Source organism: Erithacus rubecula (assembly GCF_903797595.1).
Source record: "Erithacus rubecula genome assembly, chromosome: 6".
Classification (NCBI taxonomy): Eukaryota; Metazoa; Chordata; class Aves; order Passeriformes; family Muscicapidae; genus Erithacus; species Erithacus rubecula.
Window position 1 is genome coordinate 20,991,257 of NC_136688.1, and position 18,698 is coordinate 21,009,954.

The 18,698-nt window shown below is 46.0% G+C and overlaps 1 long non-coding RNA gene across 1 annotated transcript; it reads left to right on the plus strand.

The window, feature by feature from the left end:
* The first annotated feature begins 1,404 nt into the window (after positions 1-1,404).
* LOC306803856 lies at positions 1,405-15,846 on the plus strand. The gene is made up of 3 exons (XR_013774724.1): positions 1,405-1,489; positions 12,199-12,319; positions 15,191-15,846. It is a non-coding gene; the product is annotated as an uncharacterized lncRNA (long non-coding RNA).
* Positions 15,847-18,698: the final 2,852 nt, after the last annotated feature.

An 18,698-nucleotide genomic window follows, 5' to 3' on the forward strand; every position in this document is an offset into this window, starting at 1 on the left:
TCTCTGACTGCCCCCCATTTTCCAGTTTGAAATGCTCTTTAAAATGTATTAAAAAAAAAAAATCTAAACACTATTAAATGCAAAGAAATCATGAAAAACAACAAGGAACAAAAGCTCTCAATCCTAGCTGAGCACTGCACAGACAGGAACCTGCTCTGACGTACATGAGCACCCCATAGGGATTAACTCTCTCCTGCCCAACAAAGCCAGCCTTCTAGCTTCTACTTTGCAGCACATTCTGTGTGCTATAAATGTATTTAATCTAGCCAGATAGGGAGATTAAAATGTACAGGCTTAATACCTACCTGCAGTTGTCCCCACCCAAAAAAGCCTCACAATCCTGATCCAGGAGTTTTCTGCCTATATGACAGACCAAAAAAATTTTCCCTATGAAGAAGAAACAAGAATCAGGCAGCAGAAGTCTAAAGGAAAACAACAAGGAGCTCTTAGAGTATTTTTTCCCTTTGCTTTTTTGTAGTCAATATGCAGAAGGGCATCTTTTGCATGTCTACTACCAGCCAGTTAAAGGGTGAGAGTAAGAAAATATTAACTGAGATTCCTAAAGCCCTTTGCAGCCACCTCTTCACTCAGTCTCAGGTACCCCCGTGAGACAGCTGGTGTCACTAACCTGCTTGTAAAAAGAGGGGCAGTGAAACACAATTGTCTGTGTAAAGCCACCTAACAGACAATTCCTAGAACACAAATTAGGAGGTGGGATTCTCAGGTTTGACTTTAACCTTCAAGCTAGGTTTCCTCCTTTTCCCAAACCTGCAGTGCCAAACCACTGCAGTATCAAACGTGCAACAGCATCCTCCATCTTCTTGTCATCTTTGGTACCACATCAGAGTGGAGGGACATGTAGGCTGCAAGCCTCCAGACCCTCACCTGCCTTTTGAGGAGGTTGCCATTTAGAAAGCTGAACCAGGGGATTCTTGCTTTTGGCTATTTGTGATATCCTTAATTTCCATAATGGAGCATCATTGCTGAGGAGGGAATTACACAGAAATCACTTGCTTTAGGTGCTGCATCTGTCCTATGTTTAAGCAAAGTGAGAAGGTCTGATGCTTTTCCCAATGTACCACATACTTTTATTCCAATGTTTTCCCTGCATCTGTGGGCAATTCAAAATCTCACCATGAGACCACCTGTGCAGGGATACAACCCACAGAAAGTCTCAGTTGTTGCTGCAGAAAGAACCAGTGTAGAAGAATTTTTCCATAGCCATGACAATTAAAGCATAGCATTGCCTAAATACGCTTGTCCTTCTCACCATGGTCCACAAATTTTGAGTTTCTCTTATTTTTTTTCTTTCAGGTCTGTCTGGACACAACCAGAATCTCGGGGTGACTGTATGGGAGATGTGTAGAGGTTCTCTCTCTTTCAATGACAACCCATTACTGTGGTACAGCACAGGACATGAGCAGGAGGCTTCGTAGCATCTGAGATGGCAGTGGAAATCCTGTGACAGAGGCAAGATCCTTGGAGACAGGTATGTCATAACAGGTATTGTGTTTTCTCTGAGAAAGCCAAGTGTAAAATATTTGCTAGCTTACACTTTACTGCACTTTGAGAAAATCTAAAAAAAAAAACTCCCTCAGAAGAAAGGGGGGAAATCGGTTCTTGGGAAGAAGGGATTTATAGCATTTATCCTCATGTCTGCATCTGTTCTAGAAATGGAAAATGTTCATGAGCATTATTCAATCACTTAATTGAAATCTTTTCCCAAACACCACATCTATTTTTCTTAATTCTATGATGGTACCATTCTGAAACTATACTTTGAGTTCATCCTAAAATAAGATGAAACTATGTTGAGGATGCCTAGTTAGCATTGCATTGCAGGAGTGTGGTGTGAGACATAATTTTATACATGACAGGAAAGTATGGTGGACCAATACTGAACTCAAAAGCATGCCATCTTGATCCTGGATGATATTGCTAATCAGTGTGCCTGTATTTCATGTGCTTGTGCTCTCCACACATCAGTGCAGTGGAGAAGTCCTGAGGGAAGAACCATAGGTGCCAAACTGGACTGTTCCAAGCCTCTTGTCTTCCACTTGACTGTGTTGAAGGCCCCTGCCCTCTGCAAGAATCTGTCTAGGAGCAAGTGCAAAGTTTAAGCGAGATGTCTCTGAGGGTGTTATGGCATGAGATGGGTAAGAAAGAGGGAGAAAGCATTTACTGATAATCAGATTGTGGAAAAGTTAATTTCAGTAATTTCAGGCTTGTGTTCTCAAAAGTCAGCATTCATTGACATTTGAGAGGAAATGAGAACTTCCCAGTTAAGATCAAGCAGACATCAGTGTTGTTCAATGTTTCTTGAACACTACAGGGGTGGTTTAAAATCCTTTTAGTGCTCCTAATTCCAATGTCCTAGGAATTTCTCCTATTGTCTATCTCTAGAAAGTCCAGCAAAGTCTGATTTTCATACTGGTTTAAGTGTCCTGTATCTTGGCTTGAAACCGAAAACCTTCCTCACCTCTGGCCCTCCTGTCAGTGATGAGACAACAGGATCACAGATCCTCTTAAGCATCTTAAGTTAAAACCCCTTTCTTCCAGCACTGCTCTTCTTGTCTCCATTTGCTAATTGTGAACATGGGAACTTGATAGCCAGAGACCTCATGTTAGAGCCTTACAGATCTCCAGATTACATGGCCATAATTAAATTGAGGAGAGCAGAGGGAAAGGAATTAATATCTTTTAAAAAGAAAGAAAGAAAGAAAGAAAACAACAACAACCTAACCCCCAGAAATCAAATCCATGACAATGACTTTAAATGTGTAGTATGTGGTCAGTGACATATGAGTCACTTGAGCCTATCTTTATAAAAGTAGCAAAATATGAATAAAACACCCAGCTGGCATGGTGCCACTGTCCCTGTAGCTATATCAGAGCATAACAGCAGCCTGCATTGTCAGCTAGAGGCTTATTATCATCAAGACCAGTAGAAATCCTAGTCCTGGGGCTCAGCTAAGAGTCCTCCTATACCTCAGCCTTCTATTGCAAGTGTTCCTTGGAGCTGTCTTCCATAGCTGTATTTCTTTTTATGCTCCATTTCATTTTCATGATTCTGAGAGTTTCCAAAAAGAGGAGTAGAAGGTATGATGTCTTTCCTCTCACAGATACATTGTTCACAAGGCTCACATCTCTGCAGTGCAAGTTCAACCTACGCTTGCTTAATGTTTCTGGGCTAACACAGATGCTGGTTGCTGCCAGATTTAGCAGTCCAGTCCACTTTATGGGATGTTACCATGGACCTTGGCCAGGTCCATCCAGGTTCTCCATTTGGAGGTATGAGCGTGGCCAGTGCTGAACCATTGCACTTGCTGCCTGCAGCATGGAGAGGTCCTCTGTGCAAAGGAGATGGTGTGTAAAGGGTATTGGCAAGGCCTTTAAAAGGTTGAACTGGCATCTGTCAGGAATGACGTTTGTAACAGCTAATTCTGCTCCAGCTAGATGGATAGATCAGATAAAGCAACCCAGGTGCCCTCCAGCTCTGCCACTCTGTGACAACCCCCTGAGAGCAGTCTGTGCCACCATTAGCTTGATGAGCCATCACAACCAAAACATAAAGTGAAGGCAAGAGCCTATTTTGATTTGGGAAGAGAGCTTGTAGTAAATTAGTGTACTTCCAAACCTGTGTAGATACAGCTATAGCGCAATTGCGGAAGTTGGTAACCTGCCATAGTTTAAAACCGGGGTCCATCTCATCCTCTGTTGCCAGTGAGCAGACTAGAGGGAGCTTGAAAGGGCAGGCTGATTTTTCCAGAAATAGCTGGTCTTGCTACATCACTCTTTATCAGCAAGCTAACAAAGCAGCTGTGTGGTGCTATGAGGTCAAATCCAGCTGGGCCATGTTGTGGCCCCCGGTTCCCAAGGGAGTCACGCAGCACACGTAGTTAGCTATTTATGCTAACTCACTCCCACCGCCAGCCCCAGGTGAAGCCACTATTTCCCTTGGAGAGGAAACCTAGAAGAGGGAAGAGTTTCCATGAGGTGCAAGATGAACAGTTGGGAACACAAGACAAGTGACATTGCTTAGCAGCAGTCCATAGCCCCTAATCCCAGAAGAAGAGGTTTCTTCTTACTGGCTCTAAATGGGGGTAAGACATTAATTCCCAAACGAGTGAGGGCATTGTGCAACCATGAGGCAACTGATCTCATGTTCATATTGCTGAGGAGAGGAGCCCTCCCCCGCATCTTACCAGAGCAGACAGGGAGTGGGGTTTCCTTAATGGGAATCCCTCCACTGCTTCTCCCCCAAATCCCAAGCTCCTGTGTGTGGGGTGTGCTGCCTGTGCATCAGATGGGTGGAATGAGGCTGTCGACTTATTTTTCATTCAAAGATTTAGCTGAAGATAGATTTGAACTCCACACATATATTTCAAGAGAAGTTTTTTCAGCAAGTGTAGTAGGCTTAGTCTGAAATGCCCACCTCTATCCATCCCTCTTCCTCTGGAAAAAGGAGGCAGCTCAGTTTGTTGCCTTTCACTATATCTCTTTGTAAGAGAGAGAAAAGCTCAATTATGTGGGCTGAACACTCCAAGATAAAAAATAACAAAGCCAAAAAACCACCATGATCCTCTTAAGCCATCTGACAACTTGAGGTTCACCCTGATGTTGGTAAAGACCAGTTGGGGAAGGGCTTTGTCTTTTCCCAGCAGTGTGGTGTGTGTGTGTGTGTGCAGGGCAGGTTAAAAAAGACTCTGGCTGGGAGCTCTCCCACATTCCCAAATTTTCAGCCATCTTGCATCACCTTCTCTCATTTTTTCTGAGTTTAGAAGCATTTACAAGTCACTGATTAATCTCACCCTATGACTACCCCAGCTACTCCTGTTCTATGCTGCTGAGTAAGGGAGCTTGACTTACCCAGGTCAGGCCATGACAGAAGCAAGAGAAAGCCTGAGGAACATCTGGTCTCAGTGCTTTCCTACCTGTCAGGTCATATCTGTTCTTTCTGCATGCAAGTTTGGGGAAAATTTGGTTCATTAATGGGTTTTCCTAGGAGACTGGGAGTTTATTTGCATGTGCAGATCTGATAAATTAGATAGCTACCATAGCTAGTGAAGACCAGCTCTGTCCTAGGAGATTACAGAGGAAGATTACTTTCTCCATGTGGCATGGCTGGGGAGATTGGCTGAGCCCTGATCAGGAGATGGAGATGGTGGACAGGTCATGGCCCTTCAGGAGTGGATTTCCCCAGTGTCACCAGGACAGCAATCCAGGAGAAGAGCTGAAGCTCCCTGAACTAGGTATCTGAAGAGCTATGTAGGAGCCTCCTCTGGCCTCTCCTCCCCAGGAGTGAGGAAGCTTTGGGCTAGGGCTGACTCAGCTCAGGAGGGGACAGGAGCAGAGACACCCCTCTGGGCAAGCCTACCAGCACCAGGGCTGAGTAGTAGCACCATGACCACAGGCAGCTGCCACCCCAAGCCCCAAATGCCCACTCACCACAGCCAGACTGAGCACAGGAGGGGCTGCAACATGGAAGGGCCTTGGAGGCTGCTGGGGCTGCCTCTCCCCCACCATGCTGGATGCCAGATGGGGAGGGAAGCTCTGACTAGTACATGTCCCTCCATGAGGGAGTAATAGGAAGATTACTGGGATTTCTGCTTTTGTAAATCATCCTGCCTGGGAAGTAGCTAAGCAAAAATGTCTAGGAGAAAGAAATGGAAACATCTTCTTGATCATATGAGGGGTGTTGCCCCAAGACAGAAAAACTGGCTTTGTGTCCCAGCAGTACCACAGACTACAGCCTTAGGTAAGACACTAAACTTCCATTTACCCAGTTATAAAGTAAGTGCAAAGGGTTTTTTCCTTTTTTCTTTATTACTTTCTTTTTCTTTTCTTCTTTTTACATACTGAGCTCTTTGGGCAACCTCTTAATACTCAGCATGTCTAGCTCCTCACATGTTATGGTACAGATCTTATTTGGTTGTTTACTTCCTCCCACAATATAAATGAAAATTCACTATTTACATATCCTTGTAGGAATACTGAGATTGAGAAAGGCTATTTTGAGAATGACAGGATGGAAGGGGAAAAAAAAAACATGTTATTAAAATGCAGTCATTGCCCTTCCTAAGCGAGGCTGAATTAGCATCCTAGAATTGGGCAGTAAATGCTACTTTTTTTCTCCGCCCATCCCTTCCTTCTTCCATTCTGAGCTGAACCTCTTTGCTGCAGTGTGTGTTCTGTCCTCAATTAAAAAAAAAAAAAAAAAAAAAAAAAAAAGAAAAAAAGGAAAAAACCCACAAAATAAAATAAACCCCCGATAATATAATTCCTCTTCCACTGTCTGAGTCTCCGCACCAGGGAACTGTGAACAATCTCCCAGTGCAAACAGCCCCTTGTGTAAAAATAGCAACACAACTGCAAACTTCAGGGTAATCACTGCCTGATTTCAAAATATTTGTTCTGCTCCTGCCCTGTCCTTTATCTCTCAGGCCTCTATATGTCACTAAAGCAACATTCGACAGCTCCTCGCCAGGTCTGCCTCCTCCAATGTGCTCCATCATTATTAATGGAAACAATCTCCATCTCAGAGTATTTAAAAATATACCCTTTTCTAAATATAGGCAATCTGTGTGTGCCTAACTACTACAGGGCAGAATGAGAGGGACCAAAATATTGACATGCACTGGGTGTGTATAATTTGTTTTGATTCCTGCTTCCCCCCCCCCCCCCCCCCCCGAGTGCCAATGTGTATATTACCCACACACCTTGGAGGAAAATCTGACATTATTTAGCATGAGGAATGTAGATGCAGCTTGGAGCCTGGAGTTTCCTTTGTTTATTTTCCATCCTCTGTCCAAACGGTGTCAGTGAGAGTGGAGCTTACGGAGCTATTTATAGCCTCTCGCCACACTAGGCTGCACCTTGCCAGCAGCAGCAGCAGCAGCAGCCCCCCGGGGGGGATGGACAGGGCAGCCCACGGGGCAGGGCAGGGCACAGAGCCCCGGGCAAGGAGAGGAGGGCAGGGGAAAACCTGGCAGGCAACGAGGGGCATGGAGCAGAGGAGGTGTGCAGAGTGAGGGGGACCATGGCATGCAGGGAGGAGAGGAACTGGGGACAGGTGGACAAGGACAGCTGTCTCCAGTGCTTGCTTGACAGGGGACAGAAAGCTGTTTTGGAGGATTTGAGGAGGGAGATGTCATGTAGCTATTTCCTGGTTAGTATGGGGGGTTTAAATGAGATCATCTGGAGGCAACCTTTGCCTGGGGGAGTACTTGGGAGCTGGTCAGAGTGAGACCTACCTTTTTAGGAAGATGCAAAAACATCCCATCTCACCCGGTATAGCAGGAGAATCTGAAAAAGGAGAAGTTTGCCCTAAGGGGAGGGGGCAGCAAATCCATTGAAAGTCATAAATGGGGCTGGGAACTCTGGGCTTATGTGGCCTGTTGACCCAGGGGACAGAGTGCAGAGTGTGTTCCCCAACCCTTCCCTGGCATCATCTCTTTTTTGGGGTGCAAAGCTCTGACCTTGGCTGGAGCAGACAGGCAAAACCATGGCATGTGCGTGGCAATCCCCAGGAGGGTCTTGGTGCCTCCTCCCCAGCTCCCTCAGCTGTCACTGAGCCTTTGCTCTCCCCTGCCATTCCTGCCCTTCTCCCTAGGCATCCTGCCTGCTTCCCGTACCCCACTGGGGACATTTTCCCTTCCCTGTTCGTGGGTGGATTTGATTCATGCCTGGCTTTATATGCAGATGTGTGCTGGTGGCAGTTCCCTAAAAGGGGGTGAGGGCAATGTACCCACTGACAGAGGCAGCTCTGGGGCTCGGTTTGCGGCTGTGTTCTGTTGTTAGCATTAATAAGCTTGCCCTTGGTGCAGTCTGCAGGGCTTGAGGTGCTGACTAAGGAGCAAAAATCCAGGGAAGGTGGAGACTGGGAAAGAGAGCTTGATTTGAGAGTGTGTGTGCATGCATGCTCTCCTCTGAGTGCATGTCCAGAGCCTAGGGGTTCCCTAATTTTCTAACGGGGTGCTGGTGAAAAGCTGCAGTTTCTGCTTGAGGTATTGCTTGAGCTGGCAGGGAGAGCTGGGCTGGCCAGATGGAGGGATGAGAGGGAGGCAGGGAGAGAGAGGCAGGCAGGGATGGGAGGAGGGAGAAGGGAGCTAGACACCTACGCAAACACAGAGTGAGAGGAGATCCTTGGATGCAAACACAGACACAGGCGTCCTCCTCCTCCTCACATGCCCCTGATTCATTTCCACATGCCATACACGTGACATGCTAATTCAGGGCTACTACAGAACTCCAGGGCGAGACAGGAACAGGAGAGAGAAATAAAACCCAGTAAGGCATCAAACTGCAGATTTTTAAAGGGGATTCAGCGCAGCTTAGCCGCACCCCCGCCCCGTGCTCCCTCCGGGGGGGGCAGAGCCCGGGTGGCCTCTCCGACAGCCCCCCCCCGCTCATGCCCCCACGCACCCCCACACCACCACCTTGCGGGAGTGGCTCCACGTGAGCCCCGCACACAGAGCCAGCACGGAGCCAGCGCACATCCCAGCGCTGGCCGGGACACGCGGTTACATCAGCGGCACGCTCCCCTCCGCGCCCCTGCGGCACCACCGCGCCGGGGCAGCTCAGCCCCTGCCCTCCTTCCCGGCGCTCAGGGCCCGACCAGCTCCACTCTATTTTTAGGCACAGGCACGTAAGCCCTGCGTGCTGCGGGGCGAATAACTCCAAACAACCCCGTTACAAACCTGGACATCCCCAAGCTAAATGTAGTTACCCGGCCGAGGGGCAGGATATGTTCCCCGCCGCAGCCCACTTCCCCACCACCGGTCCCGGCGCTTCGTGCCCCTGTCCACCTTCATTCCCAAGCCACGGCAGGCTGCCTGCCCTGCCTGACTCAAACAGTCACATCCCCACTGTAACAAGGAGCTGAAGAGGAGGGAGGATAAAACACAAAATGCAGCTGTGGCTGCAGTGGGCTCAAGTAACTCTGGCAATATGACTGCTCTGACCCCACAGGGGTTTGCACCAGAGTAATGGATAGGACAGTTTTATCTTCTGTACATGTACCTTTACCTGGTTGATACGGTGTTTTCTTACCATCCACTCTTCCAATGCTGGATCCAAAAAGAATGAACCACCTGGATTCATAATTTCTATCATGCAGAAATAACGTCAGTACAAAGAGCTCTGCAGCCCATCACCAGCCATCTTCCTCCCACTCTCTGTTTAAGGCTGCATCGATGCAAAGACCTGAAGAGCTTCACCCCCTCTCAGGCACCACCAGGTGTGCCAGAGACATGGGCAGAGGAAAGCAATTTTCCTTTTCAGAGCCTCCCCAGCATGGGTAGGCAAGGACTCTCATCTCAGCTACCCCAGATGAGCCAAACAGGGGACAAAGTCCCTGGGCCACACCAGAGCAAATGTGGTGAGGAAGAATGAGCACCCTCTGCACTGCACTTGGGAGCGGTGGTGGCCACAGCAGCAGGACTGGGTCCCTCCCCAGCAAACAACCAGTGATGGTGGAGGTTCCCAGTGCTCTTTGGAGTTAGCCCTGATCACCTCCAGCTCCCATTTTATCACATCTGTTCGATGGGAGCTCACTGGGTATGACACAATGAACTTAGCAGAATTGATGTCTTTGTAGCACTGAGAGCCAAGGATATTTTGGGCTATATTGTATCCTTAGGATGTCTTCTCTAACTGGACTAACCCTCCAGACTTCTCTAACAGGAGCTCCACATCTAGTAATACAAAAGCATCTTTGCCCTCTCCTGGGTAGAATCTTGTGTGTTTTGCCTTTGAAAAGCATATTGGAGAAATTTGGGATGCAGTCCTGGTAATTTACTCCTGTGAACAGGTGGCAGTGACAATTTTTCCACCAAGTATTTAAGTCCCGTTCTTGTTTTGGGAGCCAAAGGAGATGGCCCCTTGCCCCAAGAAAGATCAGTTAGCAAGCTGCTTTCTTCTGCATTTCTGAGGGGGAAAGAGAAATCTAGTGTACTGGTTTAGGTCTCCCCATGTGTAAGAATTGCCCCATCAGTTTGCTGGACTGAATATTTTGAGCCAAGACCTAGGAAGGAGAATACACAGCAATTTCAAGTTTAGCTGCCATTGCTTGTATTAGAGACACTCTGCTCACTCAGGAGAAGAAACGTGTGTTGGTTCATGCAAAGTAGGAGAGAAGATGGTGAAAGCATTCAACTGAAATATTCCACATAAGTATTTTAAACTGACAGTCACATGAACTAAAACATCCCACAAGCTATATAAGACTGTGTAAGGCTTACTGAAAAACAAGGCTTTCTGTATAAGGCAGGGGAAACAAAGGTCATTCAGAACACCCACTACTGTTTGTATTTTTAAACTTTTATTATGTCCATTCTCAGCAGCCCTAATCATGATCAAGGTCTTTGTGTGTACAGATATAAAGGTAAGATACCAACCCAAAAATGTTTTTAATGTTGTAGACAGACAATTATGCTGAAAAGGGTTGCAAATATGCACATGCACAAGTGTGTCTGTGTGGTTTATGTCTAGCATCCTGTCTCCTCATGATACCACTCATGGGCATCACAGTGATAGATGTTTCCCTCCAAAAATCAAGGAAATCCTTGACCAAAGAATGTGCAACAGCAAGTAAGGACCAAAGTGCCCTGAGTGCTTAGTTTGAGCCTAACATGCTACCATGCCAAACACATGCCAGCGTTGCAGTTCAGGAGTCCTGTCTCTCCCTGTCTTCAGAAACTATGAGACAGCACTCCTTCCCATGTTTGCAGAAACAAAGACTTTATTTTTTGTAATTACATTAATACCTGTTCTTCCCTCATGCTAGCAATTCTGTTGATTTCTTGTTTATTGCTTTTCACCTTCTACCATCTATAATTCAGCCACATAGCCCCCAGGAGGTGGAGAACTAATTCCTCATTTTACAGAGACTTGCCTAGGAAAGGAGGAATATGATAGCTGGAATTGGATCTCTGGCATTCCTAGTTCCTAACCCAAGACACAGTCCCAGAGACAGCAATCCCACAACCTATAATGCCAGGGCTCTTGCTGGCTTTTGGAGGTTTGTTCTGGCTTCTGTCTCCTTGGGTTTTGCCATGAAGAACAACTGTAGGATGCAATCCTGATTGTAAATGAGGTCCATGGGTGGGTTGTGCTCTGTCAGTCTTGCTTATTCTCCTCTAGTCTTTAATCTTGTATTTCCCAAATCAAAGTGTTGTACCGGGATCCTCTCAGGAGTCCCTCTGTGCAATAGGTCATGGGATTCATTTCAGTTCTCAGTAAAACTGGTTCTTGTGATTAAACTGCTACCATAGTCGACCCCAGAAAATCCTGTGTTAGGGACTGGAAGGGATGAGGAGAGAAAAGGCTGTGAAGAATCAGCTCTACTCACACTCTCTAGTGAGTGTCTGAGCCATATAGGTCAGGCAGAAGCCATTTGCTGTGCTGTACCTGCTCCATGGATGAGCAAGGGACTGCACTTTGCATATGTGTCAGCTGCCTTATTTTTCAGCTAAACCCTTCTTAAAACCCTGTAGAAATATATATCCCTCTATTGCTCAAGCTACTGCTTTCTTTTTTTTTTTTTTTTTTTTTTTTTTTTTTTTTTTTTTAATTCTTTTTCATTTCTGTGTTTCTTTGCATGCTGTCATTCCAGCTGATCCTTCAAACACCCCGGCCATCTCTTCGGGTGCCGTGGGCTATTTTTAACCTCTGTGCAGGTTCGAGCGAAGCCTCCCCGTGCCCGAGTCCCCCCGGCGGGGTGCGGAGGGGGCTGGCGGTGTGGAGCAGGGAGCGAAGTCAAGCCACAAGGGGGCATGTGCTCTTCTAATTCATAAAATGTGCCTTCATTGACAAAAAAGCTGAACAATTGGTGAATGGTGTGTGCATAAGTTAATGCTGCTGGAGAACACACGGGTAGTGACAGGGGAGCTTTAGCCAGGGGGCTTATGCCCAGGGAAACAGAGAGATGGAGAGACGTGATGGGGGTCTAAAGGGCACCTAGGGTGTCTCTGTGCCTCTCTCCTGCTGAAGGAGGGAGCTGTGGGGAGGGGAGAATCAGAGAGCCTAATTCTGCTCCCACATTCCACTGAAAGTAACTCTAAGAGCAGCAACTCTAAAGCCAGGAAGATCTTAGTGATAGTCACAGGCTGGAGCTGGCTCTGGGAACGCCTTGTTGGTTTTTTTAAGGTTTTGTAGCAAATGCTCTCAGCTGCCAAACATTTTTAATTCCTTCACTAGGTGACAGTAGAGAAGACTAATGGATAAGAAGAATATTTACAAGCAGAATACCTATTTCTAAGCAAACTTGACATCTACATCCATCTCCTAGCCTAGTGTGGCTGAACTCATCCTCACCATGGTAAGTTCCCCACTTTTTACTGTCTCTTCCTGCCCTACAGCACTGTGATGGGGCTGGGGTGGTTTCAAAAGGGCAACCAGCGTAGAAGGAAGAGAGAGAGGAACTGAGCACTGAACAGGAAGCATGGACCCCTGGGGATGCTTTAGCACCAGCACTTCTGTGGTCTCAGGTGTGTGTGAGCACTCTAATGAAGTAAAGCACTAGGAACTGCTAAAGACCACTGTAAAGTCTTGCTTTCAAACAAATTTCTAGGGTATGGAGTTCAGACAAGTATGAATTTGACAAAAGAAAATTGATCAGAATGGTCCCAAGCAGTATCAAGATTGGGGAGGCAACCTTCATTCAGCCTGCCCTGTGAGCCCACACCCTTCTTCTGCAACCCTTCCCCTTCAAGTGTCTGGGCAATGATGAACCTTCACTCCCCATGGGCTGTGACCAGCCAGCACAGTCAAGGGCTCTTCCACCAGTCATTATAGACCACACTGAAATAAGTGGAAGGGTTGCAGATAGTGAGTCTTCCCCTCCTCCCTGCATTATTTCCTGCTTCTCTTTCCTTCCTTGATGGGGAGGGGGAGGAGGAAAGCCAGACAGTGAGAAGAAGTATTACTGCTGTCCCTACAGCATGCAGAAGGGAGATACTGGATTACTCCATAGTGACAAACTGGTGTGTCACAAGGAACTCCACCTCAAGTAACCAGGCATGGGAGGACCAGGCCTACAGCCACTATTGTTTAACTTCAATAATTTAGTCTTCAAGTCCCTTCATCTCATTTTAAAAAGGCAGAGAATGCCTCATCATACAGGTCAGAAGATAATGTTGCCCTCCGGGTCCATCTCTGCCTCTGCAAAAACATAGTTACTGCAAGGTTTTATACATTAAATAAAAAAGGTGAAGGGAAGCAAGCTGGATTTACCTGTAGTCTGAAACAGATTAATGTCCTGAATGAGTTTTCCAAAATGGCGTGTCTGAAAATTTGGATTACAATGCAGCAGAAGTAGAAATAACCCTGCAAAGGGCTTTCTATTGGGTAGGATGCTCTGACAAACAGTGACATGTGTATGATAACATTTGTTGGAGAAATCAGCAGAAACAAACTCAGCCTGAAGTATGCTAAAGCCTGGGACATCATCTCCAAGGCTGCTGCATAAGGGTTTCCTTTCAGAAGCTAATTCATGATCCTGACAGCAACACCACACCATTCAACATTTTGTGTGTGGTATGGGCAAAGCTTTGGGAAGCCTAGCTTGCCCTTGGGACATGTTTGGTTAGGTGAGATGCAAGACAATCACCTCTCCCCATGTTACCAGTTTGTCAGCCTCTGGTAGTACTTTTTGCTTTTGCTAAATTCCAGATAAATCCTCAATCCATCAGACTCCTTGCCCTTTGTGCACCCCAGAAATTTCCCTTTGGACATCTAGTTCCAAGGGTAATCCTCCTGCATATGGGAAAAAAGACATCTTCCTTTGACTTGAGGCTAGACACAGCCACTTGCTCGTGTGCTCTCTGTATCCTGTGGCCTCTAATACCCCTAAAGCCATGTGCCATGAAGCTTATCCAGACTGAAAATCTCCTGGTTCCAGGACTGAAGCTCCTGCAGTAATTCCTAATAGTCTTTAAATACAGGATGCCAATTTGATTTAAAAGCTGAAAATAGCAAGATGTATCTGTCCCACCTACAGTGAAATTTGGTAACTTTGTCCATCCTTCTTCCTCCCTTCTAATTGTTCTTCTTTGTACAGTTCCTCATTTAGACTGCAATCTCCTTATGTATAGCACACTCTCTTACACTGAATGTACAGCACTGTGTGCACTGAACTGCCTCCTTTCACTATTATTTAGTGCTTACAACGTTTGCTGCTGCACAGGTGGTGTGGTAACTCCCTGCTCTTCTAGAAAATTCCAATAGTCACAGGACTGCAATGCCTAAGAAGTCAACAATGAAATGCTAAAAGAACTATCCCTGCCCAACACTATTTTAACTGTGAGCTGCTAGAATTAGCTCCTGGAAATGGCATGGCAAAAACTGAGGAGCCTAATAAATAGACCTGAGACACTCTCTTTGGGTGTGCTATTATTAGAACCACAGACAACAAATTGGAAAACCAGCATTTATCTGCATCTATTCTGAGTGTATTAACTGTGTTGACTGTAGCTATATTGATTGTCTGTCAGAGCAGCTTGGTAAAGCTGATATCGTGATACACAGCAAGGTCTATGTTGAGAGATGGGTTATTTAGTTCACTGGCAGAGGTTTGGCCAATGTGTCTGCAGGAATGGTCCACAGCCTAGTGGTGTGATCTCCTGGTCATTGGGAGAGGTGAGCTAGGCCATTGCACAGGAGGAATCTGTATAGAAAGGGAAAAGTCAATACATCTTTTTATGTGATGTATGTAGGCTCAGCACTCGAACAGAGGCCAAGCCTAGCTCACACCTGTTTGTTTGTGTGAACCTGCCTTGGGTTTTGCCACAGCAAGGGAGATGTTAGACTCTATCCAGGAGTCCTCCATATTCATTTCCAGTGTGCATGTAAAGGCAGGTGAGGGCTCTGCTGTGGCACAGCACCCAGAGAGCAGAGTGGAGGTCACACTGCCAACAGCAATGTGTGCAATATACTTCTTGGTCTGTTCAGTTTTCTTGCTTGCTTTCACCCACTCTCTGCTTCTCTGCTTCCTGAAAGGGAATGAAGGAAATTTAGTTCCCTCTGAGCAAAGTTTTGGGATGTCAAGTAATCCCAAATCCTCTTCAGTTCACACAAACATACGCACCCCCAGAAAAATGTAACTTTTTCCATGTCAAGAGCCCAGGTCCTCACACTGGATTTCTTTCACTGTCTTGCACACAACTTTCCTCATATGCTCCTATGTTTGCAGGTACCAGCAAGAAGCTCCAAAGAGGAGCTAGGGAAGGACTGTGGAGTAGCCTGGGCCACTGACTACACCTTGGAAGATGGAGAGTACAAATGTGAAGGAAGCACATATGACAAGCAGAAGACTTGAAACAAAGTGCCCCAAAGCCCTTTGAGGTATGGTTGTTGGTTCTGAAGTTGATCAGCTTCTTCCATTTTTTTTTTCACTGCTGCCATCTACCATATTCCTTTGGGCTCTTTTTACTTCCTACAGTGGTTCAGGTCCTCTGAAATCTCTTTCATTGCACCCACACTTTGTACCTCCATATCTTCTGATGCCATCCCTTCCTTTCCATGCAGCTCTGTTTGCAGCTCTCCTCCCTTGTTTCCTCCCATATGTCCATTCCACCTTTACCCTTCTGCTTCCCACCTCACACTTGAAGGATATTTGACATACCTGTGGGCAAGTAAGAGCACGGCAGTGCTTTGAAGTGTGAGTGTACCATGCACAGAGTGGCAGGGATGAGATGAGATGAGAGCCAAGGGCCAGCCCCAGGCTGCTCCTGGTGCATTGGGAAGGGGGTTGACAGCTCTGGAAATTCAGAAACTCATTCTTGGTCAAACAACAGTGCCACATGAAGGAAAACAATGTCTGCACAGCATCAAGTGGCTCTGGCCAGAGACAGGCTTGGTGCTCAGCAGAATTCCCTTCTGCTGCGCTTACACAGAGGGAAATGGGAGGTGTTTCTAATTTGTCCTCTTAACTGCCTACCTGGCCTTCATTCTGCACCAGGCCTTTCACCACACTTCTGAGCTAGGGCCTCAGCTCTACTCCCTTGCTATTTTCCCTGTTGTCTTCTGGCCCCTTTGTGCCTCCAGAATTCTGTCCTCTCCTTCCTGGGCTCTCCTCTAGACCTTCTTCTTCCTACATCCAGCCAACCCACTCTGCCCCTCTTCAGCCAGAGCCCATGCCCCAAAACCTTCCCTCTGTACACTACCTCAGAATGTAAAAAATTTAGAAACTTCAGAATAGTTTGTGTTAAACGGATTTTTTGTCAGTGACTTACAGGAGTAGATGACCAAATTACTTGTTTTTCTTCAACTGCATTCACTTCCCTTGCTCCAGGTAACCTAATCCTGTTGTTTTTAACTGTCTTCTATCTTCCCTCAGTAAGTCATTACTGATTTTTCCTGACTACTTATGTTTCTAAAACAACATTGGACTGTTTATTTTAGAGAACTCACAAATGTTGGTTTAAAGCAGAGATAGTGAGCTTTGGACAAAAGGAGCTCTTGTAAAACATGAGAAGCGTGTATATCACTCTGCTCCCAAAAGCTGTCAAGAGAAGTCACCTGCACAGTGCACGGGTGCTGCTCAGGTTTAGCCAACAACCCATGGCACCCTGTGATCCACGTGGATCACTTAGTTATTTTCCCAGCAAGCTGCCTGGAAACCTTCTCCTCATCATGTCTTCCTTCTCACATGCAACTCGCTTTCTTTGACTCCATAGTTTGCCACAAGCTCGTGTAGGGACCTAAGGTCAAAGGTCAATCACTTTTGAAGTAGAGTGTCATCACTGGTGCTGAGCACCAGCAGAAATGAATATTAAAGAACAGACCCATCTGAACAGGGCCAAAACATCTTTTGCAAAACAATGATGAGGGTGATGGTGACAACCATAATAATAGTAGAAGTAATAGTAATAATAATATCAATAGTAATACAAAGATGAATGATTCATACAATGGCCAATCTTTCAATCTTTCTCTATTTCTCCCTCTGAACTAAGAGTGAAGCATCTGTGCACACAAATGACATGTGAGATGCCCATCTCAGGCAGGCTGCACATCTGCATCTTCTTGCTCAAATGACTCCAAATTTGCCCCAAGTGGTTTTAGCCAGGGCCTCTGGGACATTCATCTCGATTGCAAAAATCAGATTGAGCATGAATATTGGGGTGTGTTGCATACTTCCTCATTCAATGTGATGTTCATTCTTCACTACAGCAGAGCAATGCACACTTTCCAGGCTGGATCTGAGTGTATACAGTGCTAAAGTATTGTAAGTAATAAATGGTGTACCCAAAAGTGCCTAGCTGCAGTGGTGATTAATCATTTAGGCCCTGATCCTGCAAACATGCATGAATTTAATGTTACTACTATGAGTAATCCCCTTGATTTCAAATTAAATTAGTCACAGTCTTAACACTTGGCACGTGAATAAATGTTTACAGGGCTAGAGCCCTATTTATGGCCTGATCTTGCAAATTATTACTGTCTAGCACTCTGCCTCTGTTTCTGAATATTTTCACCAATGCAAGAAAAAAAAAATCCTCCCTCTTCTGCAGTGTGAACGTTGCAGGATTAGATCTGCTCTTTGGTACGTATGTACAGCTCTGCATGGTGTAGGTCACAGATAGATACAGCTGTATCTGGCCATGGGTGTGTGCCTTGATGCATAGCACTCAAAAGCTGATCGCCATCAATGCTTTTTACTGTCCTTTACCACTGGTTCTAAGATTTAGGTCTACCATCTACAGTGTAAATGGAATTTTTCTCCTACTTCTTATTTTGAAAAAAGGAAGAGAGACATTAAATCAGTTTTGTTAACTTAGTATGAAGACAATAAGGAACCCAATAAGCAGCTTGCAAATTTAAGTCACCAGTCTAATCAAATTCCTCTGGGCTGCGGTGTCCTTTCTGTGAAATCAACCTGCATTAAAGCGACTGGGTTGCTGTTTGTGAATGTACCATCTCTGCAAATTACCGCTGCTCTGTTGCATTGTGTTTGTATGAATGGGGGTGACATGTGCTTGCCCACAGGTCCACGTGAGAGAGGTGGGGTGAGGAAGGAAAGATATTTTTAAAATGAATCTAGAGGGAGAAAGTGGAAGCTGCGGCTTCAGAGAATGTGAATGGTATCCTAAAATAACCCCTGTCATCTGCCCACCCACCCACTGCCAAAATCAAGGTGCAGCTCTTTCATTTAAAATTAATTCTTGGCCCCAGAGGGTATCGATAGATCAATATCTTGTGCTTCTGATCTCTTGCGGGCCACCCTTCAATGGCTCATGCAAAGGCTAAAAACAGAAAGATGCAACACAAAAGATACTGCAGTCAGCTCAAGCAAGGGGGATATTTTTAGATCAGAAAAGGGAAGGAGGGGAGAGGGAGAGAGAGAAACGAAAGAGAGGGAGAGAGGCTGGTCTAGGGTTTGCAATCTAATTTGGTCTCCCTCTTCCCCCCTCCTTTTTTTTTTTCTTTCTCTCTTTTTTTATTCCATCGGTGGTATTTTCCATACAATCTGATTTCTGCCCGCTTGGTTGGGGGGGCTGGGGGGAGGGGGGTGGGCTGGCACAGCAAAGCTGGGCTGAAGATTCTGGAGTTTTATGGCTCATTCCAGCTAGTGGCTTCTCTCTGCCAGTTGAATTAATTTGATACTATTTTTGAAAGTCAGTGTTTCTAAGGGAGACCTAATGACGCAATGACGTCAATGCAGGTCAATAGCACACACTGGAGGAACTGACTGTGCT